The 16,403-nt window shown below is 35.8% G+C and overlaps 2 long non-coding RNA genes across 3 annotated transcripts in view; one reads left to right on the top strand and one right to left on the bottom strand.

Moving 5' to 3' along the window:
- Positions 1–1,015: 1,015 nt before the first annotated feature.
- Positions 1,016–16,403, bottom strand: part of LOC110360746 (uncharacterized) — a 138,224-nt gene continuing 122,836 nt past the window's right edge. Inside the window, exon 7 of one of the 2 annotated variants that reach the window (XR_010473841.1) lies at positions 1,016–1,483. This is a non-coding gene — a long non-coding RNA (uncharacterized LOC110360746). Of the gene's footprint in view, positions 1,484–8,677; positions 8,808–16,403 lie in introns of those variants that run through there. The other variant, XR_010473840.1, reaches the window with a different exon arrangement.
- On the top strand, positions 3,584–8,414 carry LOC135579910 (uncharacterized). Its single transcript, XR_010473844.1, has 2 exons — positions 3,584–5,351; positions 6,995–8,414. It is a non-coding gene; the product is annotated as an uncharacterized LOC135579910 (long non-coding RNA).

Here is a 16,403-nt window from a genome sequence, read left to right as displayed (position 1 = left end):
CTGAAAGCAAGGATAAGAGGCACACTTCTCTAATTCTTTATCTGAAATTTTGACGCTTGTCTGGTTAAGATGCTTTTTTTATAGGCACACAACAGACTGCAGTTATTTTGTGGATGGAGAATTCATTGTTAATTCCTTGCTTCACAGTGTTAATTATTAAAGTCCAAATACTGTTTTTGGCATGTTGATATTAAATAGACATGCTGTTTGCCCTCCAATTACTGCTCAGAAACTGAAGTGTCTTGGATAATTAGCTTAATTCTTCTTTGATTGTTGGGTCAGTACAATTAAAATATTTTTTAAAAATAAAAAAAGAAACTAAGTATATGTAGCTCTATCTCTCATGAGGTGTCCCATTAAAGAAAATTCTTCAGTTATTTTTCTGTACTTTCCAGATAATAAAGTGACAATCTACTAGCTTAATAAAAGAATGTTTATTTTAACAACATGGTGATTTTGAATGAGAAATAGCATTAAAGGGAAGATTAAAATACCTCTAGAAACATGGAACAATTTTATTCTCTGATAAATAGAACTGCCAATTTCTAGTTGTAAAAACAAAACAAAACCAAACAAACAAACTCCCACCTCCTAAAAACCAGACCAAAACAAAAACCCCAAACTAGTAGAAATATGAACAGAAATACTTTATTTTTTTTTAAACAGCTCCAAGGCAATTTTTTTTCCCGAGAGAAAAAGTTGCACATGACACTGGAATGTATTGTAGTTTGAGCTGAAGAACGTAAAGGAGAGAGTCAGTGGAGATCTACAGAAAAATGCCACTTCTTATATAGGAACTACTGGCCTGGGCCAAGAAGTCTTACTGGGAATCTCTTCTTTTTCTTTTGTAGATAAAAAGTAAGATGGAAGCTCTGCAAGAGCAAGTTATGTGTTCTAACAAGATGCATGTGACAAAACAAAATGATAAAGGTTTAATACTGTGCATGCTTCTGGTTGTGTGAGAACTCAGACAAATATTCATGTAAATAAAGTGAACACTTGATACGCACATACAGGTATGTTTGTATATGCATGTGTGCCTGTATGTTGTATGTATAAAAGCAGAACTTTTCAGGCAGTTGGAAAACCCAAAGAATAACAGTTGATCTGATATATCTATAGGAAATATATGGGGAACTTAATGGAGAAGGAAGTAAGTGTTTAGGTCTGTTCCACTTCATAAAATTCACCAAGATATGAAGTTATTGTTGGGCAAATTTCAAAAGAGCCACTGCAAGCAGGGTAGCTGATAATTTAGGTAGCTGATAAATTATAAGAATTTTGCTGCAGTTGTGTTGATCTCTAGGCTGATTTCCTGCTTCTGAGTGAATATTCTAGGAGGTTAATAAAGCTGTTTAGGTAGGCAGAGGAGATATAGATTGACAATGGGATTAGAGAGCATGAAGGCGTCATGACTCACCCATTCTCACTGAGGTCTTACAGCAGGAGTCATACACGAGGGGCACAGCACATTGGAAATCAGCTGTAAAGAAGAAAGGCGTTTATCAGAGAGAAAAGCCAAGTGTAGAATGCAGTTTCTAAAACTGTTGTTGAAATGTTTTGATGTGTAGGATTTCCATACTCTTTCATATTCACTAATAATAGAAGCTGGGGCACACTAAGAGGCAGCTGGAAAGTGCCAAGCATAGAAATCTGAAGGAAAGGGGATTGTTAGCTTTTCTGTTTATGTCTTTTTAAAAATGAAATGTGCAAGATGTTTGCATATCCATTCAACCTAAAATTGGTTCTTGTTCCTAGGTGCTTTTCTTCTCTTACTACTAAAATATAAGTTAATCTCATCTTCAACATTATATCAACAATTTAAATATTTCTTGCAGTTACTGAATAGACTTGTGTTCAACAGGTTTGGTTGAAGGGAAGGGAAGCAAAGCCTTCTAAATACTTTTTTGAGACCCAGCCAAGTTGTTTAGCAGTGAAATTCAACTTTAGAGACAGAAGGCCAGCTATAGAGACTTCTCATTGTAGCATTATTCGGGATAAAAATATACTTTCTTGTCCAAAATTATCAGTTTATATAATGAAATATTTTTTTCTTTACAAGCATTGTGTTTTAATTTGTGTCTGAAGACAAATACACATCCCAATTATTAAATCACATGAGGACCCGTTGAGTGACTCGTATAAAATATAAAATGCCTGAACTTGAAACTCAACACCTACTTCTTTTGAAATGTACTGCAGATTAGATGAATGTTCTATTTATCTCTGTTAATCGGCATATATTTTAACACGTAGTTTTGCTAATGTGCTATGTTTGTATATTATTATATTTCTGAATATTGTAGAATAGGCTAAGAGGGTGAGGAAACGTTAAGGTCTTGCATCAGAACAGAGCTTGCTAAACTGATGGAGATTGGATCTAGGAGAGAAGGGCTCATGAAACTGAAAATTAAAACACATACCTAGATCTCATAATTCATAGTAAATATAATAACGTGATGTGTGTGTTGTAGACTTATCTCCCTTGTACTTTATTTTAAATATATGGCTAAGGGACCTATAGAAATACTTTTGCATTAGAAAAAAACCAATCACATCATTATTTTATTATGTCTTGCAGGATTAGAGGAAGAGTGCTGAACACTGTGCAGTATCAAGTTCACACTGAGGTGGTTTTTAGAAGCATTTGACCAATATTTGGATGTTAGTGTTAAGGCAAAGTGAGGCCAGTGATGCAGACCATGTGACAAACACATGTAATAACACATACTAAGAATTTGCAAAATAAATGTTTGAAAAAAGGCATGCTGATTGGGAGGAAATGACTAAGTAAGTTAAAAAGGAATGAGTTCACAAATTTAAAAGGGAGAAAAAAGTCATCAGCTTTAACAAGAATCAGAAAGTAGGAACCCTGCACTATAACAAGAGATGGATATAAATGTTTAAACAGAACCATTACAAAGAATGAAACGTTCTTTACACTATGAAGCAGAAGCAGTTCTGTCTTTAATGCAGTTTAGAGCACATACCTTTATAACAGAAGTCCTGCACTGACATCATACTCATTGAAGCAATAGTCGCTACATATTGAAATGACATTAAATGATACCAAAAATGGTTTACACCAGAAATACACAAAATTCAGTTACAATTAATTTTAGAGCATATAAAACATATATTCTTACAGAAAAAGCTTTTAGTTATCTGGTCTACACAGCAACCGTAAAATAGAAGGCATAAAAAGATTGTACAGATTTGTTGTCTAATTAATCTAGAGATCAGAGGGGCCTTCAAACCAAATTTTCAAGGGGCCATGAGTTCCTGACAAGAAGAGAAAGTAATTGTTTGTAAATGCTTTTTCACGTCAATCTCTAGGAATAATTTTTACCTTCTTAAGATATACTTTTGTATGTCAACATTCAGAAAACTTGCTACATTAGAATATATGTATTGTAGCCAAAAATGTAGATGCTATATTGGAAATAGTCTGCACTGCAATTTCTCTTGTTGAACAAATTTCCGCTCTTTTCTATTAAATAATATGGTATTAGAAGCTGACTTTGATTTCAATGTAATTTTTATTCATAACAAAAAAGGTGTTCAAAGTTCTTTTTCTTTCAGTAAAAGAACCATCATTTTCTTTTAAAGTTTTTCATTTTCTCCTCTTTTTCAGAGAGTTGAGATATAAAAATAGAAATATATTTAATGGTGCAAAGTGCCTAGAGGCTTACAGCCTGCAATTTAATGTTTTATTCATAGTTTTCCTCAATAATTATAGTTATTTATTGATCTTCATACAATACTTTTCAAAATTGCTTTGAATTTAAAATTAATGACATGAATTTTTTTTTTCTGGAGTTTCAGGATCAGTTTTCCAGTCATAAAACCAGATATCCATATGCAATTCACAGTGAGCATTTTTTGCAGAGTGCTCAGCTATATGAATTATTTAATACTTTCCTTCTTCTGTTTCTGTTTGCAAGGACTGTTTCCTCTCTGTAGACAAAGTAATGCCCTTGATTTGCTTTTCATACATATTTAGTCTAACTCAGATACTGGTTTTGTGAGCTACCTTCTGCTGAACGATGAACAAAATAGCTGCGAAGGTTATAAAGCAGAATCTCCCTTTGCAACTGAACCTGCTCTGCGATAGTTAATTACCACTGGATTTTCCATTGGACAAACCAAATAGTGTTCTGGTGCCGGCAATGAACCGGTGACTTCTCGTGTTTACACGGCACTGTTGCTGTCTCTGCATCTCCCAAGTGCTCTTACGCTACGTTTTCCTTTCCAGCAGAACTCAAGCCATTTTAGTCGACTGAATTCTTCCTTGAATCTACAGAAGCGTAGCTATCTCATTTTTGTCTATTTCTGATAACAGACCACAACATACAAGTTTGATCACTACAGTAAATTGGCTAATGTACATCAATTTGTATCAACATAATCTCTGTATACTTTTCCTGACACAATTTATTTCCTTCTTTGTCTTGCAAACTGGAATCAGTCTTTCTCATCTGCAGATGGTGTATTTCTGTCCAGTTTTTCTTTCTTTACATCTTTGTAATATTCCTTCTGCTTGTATTGCTTTTTTACAAGCGTTTTCCTGCTGCGTATCGTCTTTTTAAATATTCTGTTAATTCCTTCAGTCTGTCCAGTTTGAAATATTTCTAAAAGTTTCCTGTACTGCTGTGGCCATGCAGTTATTTGGGAGTTCCTGCTCACGGCTGAGCAGTAATATACTTTCTAGCAGACCCTCTAGTCAGAGGTACGCTTCTCTGATCTTCGGTTACCCTTCAGAAATACCCCAATTCTGCATTGGGAGCTTGTTAGTACATGTCTGCTCTTCAGTGTAGACAACTGTTGAGAGGCACCAAATGAAGTGTACAACCTGCATAAAAAATTCCTTTTCTGTGTCAGATATGAATGCATATTTCATTGCAATGCAACTACCTTAGCTCAAGAACACAGTTACTTCAATGGTAAAAGCAAAGTGATTTTCAAATAGAATGATTTCAAAAGAGTCTGTGTTTCCACTCAAAACTGGTCAATTTAACACCATGCTCATGAGATTTGTGGCTGTCTCTTCCCTGATCTAGCCTTGTTATGTAACTGTCAGAAATTATATTTTACAACTATTAGTTGTTAAAATACAAATTTCATTTTAACAGAATATCTGTATATGTCAGAGTAACAAGGTGATAGGAAACTATGAGGTATTGAATAATGATACTAGAAAAGTCCATGTAAATTTTTTTGTCAGTCTTAGTAGTGATGTTCTTGGGATTGTGTTGGGTGATACCCTGTGAAGGTCACCAAAGCTAAGGATGCATTTCTTTGTCATAGGTAAGACTCCAGATGGACATCTTGGTTTCCTCCTAGAGCCACAAGTGAGTAAGGATTCAGGGAAGAGGCTTCTGGTTGATGACATAAAAAAATCGTTTCTGCTACAGAAAGACTGGGATGCAAGGAACTTACTTAGCAGTATTTTAGGAGTGTCATATTTTGGCAGTGTGTGGGAACTGGTATATTAACTCACCATTTCTATGCTTTTAAATGTTTGGTTAAACAGAATACATCATTAGCAATTAACCTTGATCATTTTTTTGCAGGCAAGTTTTGTGTTTGAAATTCTAGCTGTGTTTTATGGCTGCATATTTGACCATCTCCACTAAACTGTTCTTAGAGAGATTTGAAGGTTTGAAGGAGACACCATGATTTCATTTTCTATGATGTCTTCTGTAACACAAGGTGTACTTTCTAAATCAACATCAACTTCTACGGTTTCTTTACTATATGAATTATTAACAATTAGACAGATACAATTAAACAGTTTCCTGGTTTGTCGTACCTAGTTCCTAGTTCATAACTGGAAGTCAGAAAGTGAGGTTAAAGGTCTTTCCTGACAGGAAAACATGTTAGTTAATCTAACAAGCCCTCTACATACAAAGACTGTACAGAACCAGTTCTGAAATCTAAGACTGAACCTAGCCATATAATGTGCATACAGCGTGGAAAGTAATCTAATCAACAAGCTACTCTTTTCCTGAGCAAATGATCAGGGAACATATTAACACATAACTTCTTCCTGGATTAGATGTTTAGTCACAGAATGCATTTCACGGTACCTTTAACAACTGAGTAATAGTGAACATATGGTAAAAAGAGAAAATAATTATAACAAGAGTAACTACTGAGAATATAGGTTGGCAGATAACTTGAAAACGTAAATCCTATCACACTCAAAACCAGAAAATATATCTTAAAGTATCAGCAAGAGAACTTAAGTGGATGTAAAATACAACTTGTTCCATTTTCTCTAGAGAACCATAAACATGTAGTTGAAATCTGTGAGATGTTGTATTAAAATGCAGCATATCCCTCTTTATATGTGAAATTTTACTCTAACTCATTCTTAAGAGCAGAGCTGTAGAGCATTCTAATAACAGATTCTTCATCTTGGTAGAACAGATTTCAAAATGGACAAAACACAAAATACTGCCTAGTTTTGTAATTAATGCAAGGTCTTTTTGTTGTCTTTTGCATAAATACTTCCAGCAAATGAAGTCATTACATAAAATAATATGATGTGCAAAGACTTTACAGAGGTTGTGTGTTTACATGGTAGAGCAGTATAAATTTATGCTCCTGCTCTAGATTATTTCTGATCAAGTCCCGAGTGCTAAGACAGATGTGTGAGGGCTATTTACTCTCATATGTTGTGTTTGTACCGTGACCATATTGAATGTATGTGTGATGCTTTCTTACTGCCTGGGGAGATATTGAGCAGCACCTGTAACATTTAGGATAGAATCTGGTTATCTTTCTCAGGAGAGAAACTTTCCCTGCCCATGTGAGTCTGCAGTTGCCAAGGCAGCTTCTGTTTGTGTTCATGGCAAAATCTGTAAGTTCTCACATCTACAGTGGAACTGCATTTTGATAAACTGGAGGAGCTGCTCCGACTTTCTGATTGTGCTCGGATTCCTAAAGCATACTATTTGTTTTTTACTTTTTTTTTTTTTTTCCCCCCCAGATGGTACATCACAGCTTGCAAAGGTCAGTATTTTGCCTGTTTTGGGATGAGTTCAGAATTTGTACCTCAGCTAGAAAATAAAACGTTTATCATTGGCTCATTTCTTGGCTTTTTCTCTTGGAGGCTGCTATTAGTGAAAACTTTCTGTAGTTGAAGTGTTTCTGTGCTTCTATGAAACATATTGAACACTCTAAAAAGCATGAAAATAACTTGTGGCCTTAAGGATGTGTGCAGAAAGAAGCCTGTCTGAAGGTCTGTACCGCACGCTGATATTTCTGGGTTTATTTTGGGGTTTTTTTGGGGTTTTTTTGGCAGTAAAAGATAGTTTTAAGAAATAGTTGCTTTTCAGCAGAGATCGTAAATAGTAATTAAAATTATTGGTTTCAAAAGCAAATGAGTTGGAAGGAAGGGTGTCGAATATTGGCAACCATTCATAATGTGGTAACAAGATAACATTGTTCAGGCTGTAATCTTTTATGTTCCTAAAAGCATGGATAGAAATTCAACATTATATTTCCTTTGGGCTTCACTATACTCTTTGACCTTCAAGCTTCTGTCCTCTCTGCCTGTGGCAATACACACTTGGGAATGGAAATGATGTATTGATGACAACAGCACTCACCCTTTGTTTTTAGATTGTTTTGCCAGTAGTAAGGAGTTTAACTTAAAGGAATCTATTCTCATTGTTAGGGATTAAATGCTGAAAATGACTAATGGCAAAGCAGCATTAGGAAGTTTAAATACATGTATCATTAGTAGTTTGCTAAAGTGCTTTTTTTTTTCAGCCACAAACTGCAGTAGCATTAGGTCAGGTGTGCATTTCCTCTCTTCAACTTCATGGGAAGCTTTGTAGCCAAGTTATGATGTACAAGGGACTGTAATATTAATAGAAATATGAGTGGAATAATAGACCCCAACTTAGCTGAGCACTGGAATTTGAATTAGGCTCTTTGGCAGAAGAGCTTAGATGACTCTTGTGACCCTTCCACTGATGCTGTGACAAGTCTGATATCATACTCAACCTCATCCTTACCCTGTACTATGTCTCAATTTTGCATTTTTCCTAAGGACACAGAAAGGAAAAATCAGAAAATCCTTGTGTTTGCCTCATAATAAGAAAACCATTTTGATATATTTTGCATGATACAAGCTGTCAAGTAGTGTTACCAAGCAGTGAGTACACATTCATTTAGCTGAAATTTCCGTAGATTTGAAATTAATAGTGAAAAATGTAGTAATCAAAAAGTAAAAAAAAAAAAACTAGCAACTTCTTTACTTGGTATTTAATTCTGTTATGAATTACAAAACTTTAGTGTTAATTTTAACCTTCTGCAACTAATACTGTTAAGAATTAATGAATTATTTGTATTTTTTTTCAAATTATCCTATATGTAATAAAAGTTAAGGATTTTATAAATGATTTTGTTGAAGAATTGTATGTACCTAATAAGAATTATTTACTATACAGCAAAGGAGCAGTCATTTGCAAGGCTTGTAGTACGTGAGTACACACATCGGAGTTGACTGATGCTGGCAAGAGCAGGCTCAAGTCATCTTTTCAGTTTGGCAAAAAGGGAGCAGGTTTCAGACACTGAATCCTCAGAGTCTTTATGGTCACTGTCATAGAGAGGACACAATGAATATAGTTTGTAATTATCCAGAGAGACAGACACAGCTGGAGTAATTATACTTATTTTTTATTGGATGGTAGGAAGTAGCCTTTGAGCAAACTGTTTGGAGTCCTCAAGCCTGCCCACATTGTTTTCTTGCCAAGCAAATGGCCCAGAGAGGTGTAATAAAAGCACATCCTTTCCTATTAAACAAACAAACAAACAAACAAAAGAGCAAGTATAAAGTACACAGCACTATGGGACATGTTGATTGAAACACAACCAATGCAGAAGGGTTGGTCAGTCCTTTGTGGTGTTTGCAGGGCACTTGTTGTGACGTGAAGAAATTACTACACATATTATACAAATCCTGTGGTATGTAATCCAACTTAATCATCTACTATGCATCAGTGCAAGTCTAGCATTTCAGTTCATTCACAGACAAATTTGATAATTCAACATTATTACATATGAAACTGTAAGCAGAGTTAAAGTTAGGATAGGATTGCCATTTTTGTGGCAAATCAGTGTTGTTTAAGGCATTTATGACCAGATATAGTATATTCAGAGAGCAACAGTGTATTTATGAGGAACCAAGTGATTGCTAGATCTCAGTTTTAAGCACAGCTGAGGAGAGTTGGAACACGGTGTATCAAACTTGTGCTGTCACCCTTTCACGTGCACCTTTCTGGGTTCAGGCTGTGTCGTCTGCTGTGGAGTCACCATAAGGCAGCTGAATCCCATGGTTTGTGACCTGGGCAAAAGATTCAAGGTAAGTGTAGAGACTGATCAGGCCTGAAAACCTCTCCAGGTCCACTGTAAGTTGTTCAGCCATTAGCTGGCACTGACATATGTAGACTCTCTAGTTACCAAGGATTATCGTTGTAATAGTGAACTTTTCACATTAGACAGCACTTTTTTTTTACTCCAATGGAACATAGCATCTGTAATATATATATGCAAAATGTGTCATGTGTTTGTTGTGGGTTTTTTTGTGTTGTGATTTGGATTTTTTGTTTGATTTTATTTTCCTGAATAACATAGCTATTTGATGAAGCTTAGTGTTTTGGAGTCAGTGTGGACTTCTTAGAGGATTTAGCAATAATTTTAAATAGTATGTACTTTTTTCCATAAATTAGGAAATATTCAACCCATAAAACCACAATCTCAGTAGGGGTTATTTTTTAGAATTTCACTACATTTTGCCTACAAAGAAAAAAAAAAAAGAAGAAAAAGAAATCCAAAGAGATTTGTAACTGAATGGCAACAATGTATAGAATAAACCTCTATGTTTACTTTGGGCTTAGTTTATCAAATTACAGCATAATTTTATATGGAAATAAAGAGGTCTCATTTATTTCACTGGCAGGTAACACATAGCTACTTACGATAATCTGTGTCAGAACAATTACTGAAAATTGAGTGGGTTCAATAAATAAAGTGCCTGGTTAGCACTAGTTAAAATAGCAGCTGAGCAGTTGTGGCTGTTATAGATACATCTTTTCCCATCTTCATGTGCAAGGTGAGCAATGGTACTCGTAGGCTTTAGAAAGCTGAACTTAACAGTAGAGCTAGATCCTCATATATGGGAAGGACAATCATTATACTCCCATGGAGGATGTTATTATACTATGCAGAAGTAGTTCAGCGAGTCCATTTGCTTTTCAAGTTCAGTAGATAGTCATAAACCCCTTCCTGTGGGTTTTTGTTAAAAAAGTGTATTCTGAAGCACTTGACTAGACAATGTACACTGATACAGTTGCAGCTGAGTATCATCAGCTTGCTAAGAGCAAGAGACCTTAGGAATCCAGGCAGGGCTCAAGGCATGGCTCTCGTTTGAAACCCACTGATTATGCAGCAGCACGTTAATTGTTATGACAAATACAGCTTCCATGACAATCAAATTCAAATGCTCTTTCTGAGCCACCTCAGTTCTTTTTGAGAAATAGTAACAGAAAGAGCTCAGGTATATTATCTGCTAGTTTTTCTGCTTTCTGTGAAAATGTGAGGGTGGATTACTCTTCCCCGTAAAACCTAATTTATGATAGATGCAGTCGTCTGACCATGTGCCCGCTGTTCTTCCTGGTCTGGAAAGCTTGACTAGAAGCTGATCTGCATTGTAGCTAATCAAGATGCTTCGCTTCACTTCCCTTTTGTCACCGTACAAAAGCTCGTGTCAGGAGAGCTTTCAGAGGTAATCAATCCAGAAAAATAGATCAGCAAAAGGAAAACATGGTGAATAAATATTTCATTGCACTGTGTAAGCCTGTTGTTTTAAATGGCAAAACAAACAGCTCAGTCTGTTTTCTTGACGTATTTTAATTATTCATTTATTTTGTATACAGACGATACGTTTGTGTTTATATGCAAGTATCATCCCAACATTTGGGATGATTTGTGCAGTATTTGGGACCATACAAATTCCTTGACCATATAATGTTTTGGTACCTGCTTCCCAGAATGCAGTGATATGTCATCTCAATGTATGAATGTGCTTTTCCATTAAGATTTATTATGGCTTCCATTCAGCGATCACGGTATTCAGATTTCTTCCTGTGCTCTTTCCCAACCTTCTTCTGAGTTATTTTAGATTATTGCTGAATGAAAGAGAGGTATTTCTAATTTTGGTTTTCGCAAAATGATTCAATCATTTGAGCTTTCTATCTCAATGCTCATTTAATGTCTCTTTTGATCATTTTATATTATAGCTACAGTAATTCCAGACGGGCTAAGAGTATGTACAAACTCATTTGAATTTCAAAATTGACTCCAACTGTTCAACTGTACTTGTTTAAACATACATAAATTAGAGATTGACAGAGATTGAAAGTCTATTTGTACCTAGAAATTATCAGGAAAATGTTTTAATTAGAAGGGGAGGATGATAGAAAGGAAAACCTCTCCATTCTGCATTCCCAGAAAAGGATGAAATGGCTCTCGCATCCATGCCAGAGACCCAAAAGAATTCTAACTAAACTCCGCATGATCTTTGAAGAAGCTCAAAACCTTAATTGATGCGTATATTTTGGCAAAAGGTAGAGGTAATCTCCACTGAAATTTTCGAAGGCGAATTTTATTGTGATTAAATTTTCAGTGGCTTTTGCTTTGCAATGTTCCAGTTCAGTTGTTTTTATGTTTGTTGTAGAATTCCTGATCAGAGGATAGTATTAACCTTGAGTCAATACAAAGGTGATACATGAAGTATTTTCTGTATATAACTGTAGTGTTTGTGCCTAAAGGGGAAGGGTTCCAACTCCTCTAATTGTCTGTGGCTAAAAAATACAGGATTTTCTTGTTGCCCAGTGTTGTAAGTTGGCACGTTTTCTTGTCATGTGTTACAAGTATGTCCTCCAGGCCACTTTAGAAATGTTTGCATGCTTGCTGAGTGGGTGGAAATAGGATTTTATGGTCATTTGAGGAGCTCTCCAAATATTCTAATATACATATGACTTAGTCACCCAAGATGTGATAAGAGCCATTCTGTTCAAAACCACCGTATTTCTGGCTTCATCTTCCTTCAGTTTACTAAATCTTGTTGTAATTTGAGTTATGATATGCGTCCAGCGGTTCTAAAAATGTATTTTCCTCCTTTTACAGCAGAAGTTGTTTCAGGTGCCACATATGATTCCTTACAGAAAGTCAGTAAATTCTGGTTTGGCAGACGGTATCAGAGCAGATAGTTTCAGCAATGTTTGAATTTCAGCAAGGACAAATTCCTCTGCAGATAAAACAGTCTAAATATACGGTGTTCATTTATATTATTCAAAATTTACAGTGTATTACTGCGGTTCAATTTTAACATATCTAATGGGATTTGACTATTCAAACTACTGAGGTACAAACTTGATGAATCAGTTTCTGAAATTTCCCCCTGATCAAAAAAAATCCAGCAGTTTGACTGCCACAAACATGATACTTTTTCCAAGCTTTATTGCTAAAAGACACATGCAGCTTATGTATGCATTCAAAATCCATCAAAATATCAAATTCCTACACATTTGGAATGTTACATTCTCTTTGCCATTTTACCATCCACTTTGAATGAATTCCCTTCCGATGCATCCGACTGCCTTTCCAGAGTCAGAAACTATTTTTGTAATTCTTCAAAGCATCTTTTACTACATTCCCTTATTTTGTCTTGCCTTGTGGGCAACAGTGATACCATAAATTCAATTTTTAGGTACTACCTCTACAGCTTGCTTTTCTTGTGACACTGAGGGGCATCGTATTTGTATATATAAATTATTTTTTGAGCTGGTGACCTTTCAGGGATAGTTTCTGCTCCCACTAAATGTTTCATTGCATTGTGCAAGAATTTGTCACAAATAGTGTTATGTTAGCAGCATACCTAAAAGTGACTGAAAGATATCCAGCAGTGGAAATCGTGATTTTTCTCACCTTTTTAATATCTTCCTAAAATTTTACTGCAATAATATATGCAAGTGTATTGAAAAGCCTGGGAATACAATACATGCTTTTCTAACATGACCCCTAACAGGAAACTATTTCTTCTCTCGTATTGGCATTCACACTGTAGTACGTTGTTGATGGTGGACACCCGTGAGGAGTTTGGTGAGCTTGCAATACTGTAAATAGTACTGGATGCTTCTGAGTATTCAGTGAGTGTTTCAGGGCCTGCACGTGTACTCCACTGCCATAACTTTTGAAACCGTTTTCAAGAACACTTGACAATTATGTTTACTTAGGGCAAAATCAGATTGTGGTCTGAAGAGCACTTGAAGGCCAAGGATTCTGTCTGAGGCTGGTTTTCCAACAGCTTTACTGGTGCTTTGCACCTGGGTATGCTTTCATGACTTCTACAAGCACAACGTTGAGACTTTTCATACGTAGTCGGAAGCAAGAGATTTGTAGTGAACAGAGTAGCTTATGCTGAGCCTCCATGAGGTGGAACTGAGAGCCTAAAGATTTCATATCCCCTATTCCGTTACCCATGACTGTCTGCTAGTTCCCAAAAAGTTTTGTGCTCTGCCTGAGGATTTTGACCTATGCAGATGTGGACCTTGTGTGTTATTTCAGGGCTCCAAGGACACTCAGTTTACACCATTCTTGAAAAACACCCACTACATCAACATACACAGTGTATTTGCCCAGTGGAGTTACTCATCCCGAGCTTATCATATTGATAGCTGTAGTTTCTGTCCTCTGCTGTTTTCATCCTTCTCCCTCTTGCTTCCAGGAGTAGCCCAGTGCATTTGCTACATAGAAAATCTTTGCTGAAAGCAGCAAAGATATCCTGCACAAGCTGTCATACTTGTCTTGAAGATAAACTTATACATTATTCCCACTAGAAAAATAGTGTCTCCTGGAATTATTCGCTCTTCTGGACCTTAAGTTCTAGAGCTTGACAGACTTTAGGTTAGAGTATAACTCCTTCCTGTTTTCTTACTTAAATGGATTTTAAATCATTTATCCAGGCATAGTTAAGGAAGCTGAGAGACTCTTACTGTCAGTGGGTTTTCCAAATGGTGCAAGATGATCATGGGCTTCAGTAATTTGCACTAATTAGAATGTGAGTAAACAATAAAATGAAAATCTTTCTGAATTCCTGATTATTTTTAGAGAAAAAAATGTATTCTGTTTTCTTTTAGAATGCATCTAGCCTTAGCATGACAAATGATTCTGCTTACAATTTTCTTATGATACCGTCTGATCCAGTTAGAATCTCTTCAGAGAACATTAATTGACGTATCCTCTAGCAATACCAAGCGGCTTGAAAAAAAAAAAAAAGGATGAAGAAACCTGAACGAGAAATTGGTATCCGTAGTAAAATGATGGGATTTGTCTGATAACCAAAGGCCGAGTGTCTGTTCGAAGTTCTTTACTTAGTGACCATGGGAGATGAAGGGGGAGGAAATCTTCAGAAGACCTACGGATGGTGAACTGTGCCCTAAATCACAGCTACTCCAATTCTGTCAGTTATCGAAAGCGAACTGTCCCCAGGAGTGAGAAGGTATTGACTTTGTGATTCAGTTGCTGAGGTGTGATGATCATTTTGAGTCTTAGATAAGGTATTGTCTTAAGAAGGACTTCATGCTATTCAGGCCACATTTCAGATCAGGTCTCCAAAGTCAAGAGGATATAAGTGCCTAGTGTAGTTAAATGTTTTCTAAACCTCAGTAGACAACTCTCTGCATCTTCAAATATCTAAATACCTTTGTAGTGTTGACTAAAGATGTGTATGTGGTTCTAAGTGAAGCTGAGGGTAGAGCTGGGAATGAATTCAAGGTCATTCAAGTCCCAGTCCAGTGGATCAGCACAAGTCATCATTCCTCCTGAAATTTATCTCAACTGTGCCATAATTCTGTGCTTAATTCATTCATTTTTACAAAAATCAACCTTAGAGTAAATCTATCAACCTTAGAGTAAATTTAAGATTTAATATCTTATTATTTGTTGATCACATTGAGATCTTTGTTAAAAAAAACTATATTGACCTGAGCAGGCATTTAAACTTCTTTGAAACCAATATGTTTTTATGACTCCAGGGATAAGGGAAGCTTTATAGCTGGGACCTTTCTTGTTCTTAAGCGAAAAACATGGTAATTCCACAGTATTGGAATTACCTTCTTAACAAGTGTTAATAAATGCCTTAACTAGACTTATGAAAATGTTGAAGGAATCATGTAAAGTTCTTCACAACAGGACATTTAAAGATACCTGAGATTGGAAGAAAATTCTCATCTAAAAAGACAAACATTGTAAAGACATAAAATACGGTAAAATTGGGTAGATTTAGAATGAAAACCATAGCTTAATAAAGATTAAATATCCAAAAAATTAGGTATCATGGCTTTATTTGATGTAGCATGCATTTGTATAATACTTATTTTAGTATTATTAAGTCTATTTAAGTTATACAGTATATTAAGTTATATATTTGGAAGTCTGAAGGAGCAGTACTATAAAATTTACAGGTGTGCATTTGGGCAGAATTTATTTTTTCTTTAGTAGACTAAGTTGTGGAAGATTTCCTTCATCATTGAAAGGAAATGTGATTTCATTGTTAATCTCAGAGGGAGTTGGATCAAGGCTGCATTTGTCACCGATGGCCAGCCATTCCCCACTGGCAGGTTGCCGGATGCCTCTGTGGCACAGGGAGATTATAGCGTGACAGCTGCAGAGTTTGAGGCCACTACCTGCTCAGCTTGCTAACACTTTCTTTCCCGTGCCCCCCTCCCGCCTCCCTCCCTCTCAGATCCTTGCCTGATTAAGAGGGTGGGTTTATCATGTAAGATTTTGTGGTTAGGTGGAACTGGGAAGTTCACTTGTGGAGAATGTGAACATCTGATCCTTTTTTCATTCAAAGCCCTCCCTTAAAGTTATTTTGTAGTATGGCTGAAGAATAATATTGATTTGAAATTGTGATTTTTGAAACTAATACTTCCTTTCTCCCCTTTTAATATTTTCAGATACATTAAAACCTGAGAACAAGAGAGATGGATATTTTTCGGGTTGGGGGTTTATTCTAATCAAAAGTAGGATGTTTTGGAATTTCAGTGCACTCTACAGAACTGCAGATGTGTAGACCGGGCAGACTGGGAGAGATTGACCACAAAAAAAAAAGTGAAGTAAGTAATCTAGACAGCAATACTGTAAAAGCAATAGTCATGATGTTTTGAGTAGAAAGCCTTTAAGTAGAGCTGCAGAAAAAGCAATGGAAGCAAATAGAGCCCATAAAGAAGTGAAATATCCACAAATTTTATTTTTCTATTAACTATGCCATACCAGTGAGCAGTAAGTTGTTTTTTCCAAGCATACTAAGTATGATATAAAATAGA

The sequence above is a fragment of the Columba livia genome, chromosome 7 (genome assembly GCF_036013475.1).
Source record: "Columba livia isolate bColLiv1 breed racing homer chromosome 7, bColLiv1.pat.W.v2, whole genome shotgun sequence".
Lineage (NCBI taxonomy): Eukaryota > Metazoa > Chordata > Aves > Columbiformes > Columbidae > Columba > Columba livia.
Note: the sequence above shows the minus strand (reverse complement) of the source record. Positions and strands in the feature narration are given on the sequence as shown.